Source organism: Schistocerca cancellata, chromosome 6 (genome assembly GCF_023864275.1).
Source record: "Schistocerca cancellata isolate TAMUIC-IGC-003103 chromosome 6, iqSchCanc2.1, whole genome shotgun sequence".
Taxonomy (NCBI): Eukaryota; Metazoa; Arthropoda; class Insecta; order Orthoptera; family Acrididae; genus Schistocerca; species Schistocerca cancellata.
Window position 1 is genome coordinate 92,395,163 of NC_064631.1, and position 3,270 is coordinate 92,398,432.

Consider the following 3,270-nt stretch of genomic DNA (forward strand, 5'->3'; position numbering starts at 1 on the left):
CCACGGTCCCCCTCATCGAACCTTGATGTCTTTGCTACATCCGCCGCATCAGGTTCCTGTGCAGCGGCAGACACCTGATTTTGCCCCAGGCGACGTTGTCTACTACCGCAACTATCGAGGTTCACGGCGTTGGCTCGAAGGGCGCATTCTTCGCTGCCTCGGCCGCGCTATGTATCTGGTTTTGGGGGCCTCTGTTGAGGTGCGTCGGCATCTCAATCAGCTGCGCCTCTATCGTCGCACGGGATCTGCCGCTCCCCGTCTGCTTTCAGCGACGGTGCCGTCCGGTCAGCGCCCTGGAGACCCATCTACTGGCTCGCCTCAGCCCCAGGTGTTACCGACGCTGCCTTCCATTTCGCCCCATGACGACGCGCCGCCGCCGCCGCCGCCTGTTCTACCGCCGGCGACGCCCGCAGTGGACGAGTCACTGCAACCGCCGAGCGCCTCCCTGGGTCACGCGCCGCCGATCGCTTCCCGTGACCAGTTGTCCTCCGACATGGAACTCTTGCCCGCTCCGGACCATATGTCGTCTTCGCCCGTCGGGTGCCCCGGCCAGATGGAGGTCGACCCTTCGGCCCCTCCTGTCTCTCTGCGGGCGCATACACCGCATGTTGGCGTGCACCCTGGAGCAGGTTTTCAGGCGTTTCCTAGCTCCCCACGGTCCGAATGGCAGGGTGCGGGTGGCACAGCCTCGCCTGTTGTTAGGCTCCCCACCTCGTAGCATACATCAACATGGGGTCCTCCCCACGGCGGGCGGAAGCCTTATGCCACAACCGTGCGCCGATTTGCGGGGGAGGAATGTGGTGTCACCGCCAGACACCACACTTGCTAGGTGGTAGCATTTAAATCGGCCGCGGTCCGTTAGTATACGTCGGACCCGCGTGTCGCCACTATCAGTGATTGCAGACCGAGCGCCGCCACACGGCAGGTCTAGAGAGACTTCCTAGCACTCGCCCGAGTGGTACAACCGATTTTGCTAACGATGGTTCACTGACAAAATACGCTCTCATTTGCCGAGACGATAGTTAGCATAGCCTTCAGCTACGTCATTTGCTACGACCTAGCAAGGCGCCATGTTCAATTACTATTGATATTGTGAATCATGTACAGTCAAGAGCGACGTTCACCAGTTATGGATTAAAGTTAAGTATTCCACCAGCTACGTCCGTTTTTGCTAAACTCTAATTTCCTTGACCTGTTCCAGACCTCACGCCAGCCCGCGTGAGCTAAAACGCGTGCCTTTCGGCTTCCTCTAACATCATGGTGTTGACTCTCCTGCCAACCAACAACAACATGCAAACATTCTGCAAATCAAGTAATTAAATTTCCACCAAAATTAGATTGTAGCACTAAATATATGCGAGGTCTTGTACGCACCAATGTTTGATAGCACGAACACCTCATCCACCACAATATTTCCACTAAACATATTATATGCGCGCCATCCACAGACTACAGGGTAGCCCTGTCCGCACCAGCCGGGAGAGAGACCCGCACCCGTGTAGGCCACGCCTGCCCATACTGAACGCATGCATGCTCGCAGTACAACCATCAGAAACAATAAATTGATCAACTGGGACTCCTACGTTGCAATTGGGTTTTTAAAGCACTATAGAATTCCTAAATTGGTCCGCTCCACTACATTCTGAAGGAGGAGCGTGGGTCTACCACATGATGGGATAGTGACAACAACAAACAGATCCGCAAGGGAGTCAATGCGATGTACTGAGAAGCACTAAACACAACACACATAAACCGCGAGCCAGTCCGTAGACTAAGTTGTCATGGCTACATGTCAGAGATAGCTATCAATCGGGACTGTGGCGTCGCGACTGGATTTTTAAAGCACTATAGAATTCAAAATGGTTCAAATGGCTCTGAGCACTATGGGACTCAACATCTTAGGTCATAAGTCCCCTAGAACTTAGAACTACTTAAACCTAACTAACCTAAGGACATCACACACACCCATGCCCGAGGCAGGATTCGAACCTGCGACCGTAGCAGTCCCGCGCACTATAGAATTCCTAAAATGGTTTTCTCCACTACATTCAGGAGAAGGAACGGTCTACTGCGTGACAGGATAGAGACGATATCAAATACCACTGCAAGACAGAGCCCACTGCAGTGACTGAGAAGCACTAAACACGACACATTTAAACCACCATACAGTCCGTAGCAGTAGTTGTCATGGCTAGATGTCGGAGATCGCTGAAACACTCGCACATCCCACGCATTCATATCCCGATGTCCTCACCCAGCGTGCTTCCGGCGCTAATGCTCAGGTGTCGGCCCAAAAAACCGCTGCGTCCCCAGTGACAGTCGTGGACGCCCATGTGTGCTACAGTGCACCACTCCCAGCCATGGAGGGTATCCAGGGATGATCCAGCATACTAGTCACTCTGCTAGCCTCCGCTGCCGTGGGCAAAATAAGACAGGTCAGCGCATTCTTTGTACATAACCACCTGTCACAGGCTGAGCTAATCTCAAACTTCCAGTCCATGAAGCCTAGTGATCACTTCTGCCGACACCGCGGTGCACAGCGCAACAAACGACGCCAGCCGCTATGCACTGCGAAACAAACAGCTTTGGCTTGGATGTATAGAGTAGTTCTAACCAATTCCACCTCAGTATAGACTACAGTTTATAAAATCCACTTTACCTAATCCGGGACAGGGATGTTGTTGGCCATAGTCACCGAATTCCTTGCGAGAAATGTAGAGTTCTCCTTTTTATATGTGTAAGTTTCGAGGACAAGAAATCAGGACATGCACGCTTTTTCACATCGCTAAATTATCGTTACTTGTAAAAATCCTGTAACAGTATGGCATAGGCTACATTATCTCCAAGTATTCTCTCATCAGATAGAAAAATGTATTATTATCAGCTTAATATCTGCTACTTCATGCATCACAGGACTAGAATATTAAACTCATTTTTGGCTCATGACGAAGTGCTAAGATCTATCCCTGCCACAGGATGCCTCCTCACTTTCGAACTCCCTTAAAGTAACCAAATGTTTTGCCACACACAAATTTTCTTAAGGTAATAACACAGAGAAGTTGTAAATATTAGGTTTATACCACGTTTCACTTCATAAATTCGATGATATAGCTGGATGGCCATATCTCCCTGTGTAGATGGGACATTGAAATATCGTTCAAAGATCCTGCTGCAACGAAAAAAACGCCTGATTATCGCTTCAACTCCCCAATAATATATGTGGTACTCTAGCCCTCGCTTACACCTGCTGGTAGCACATCATTGATATCT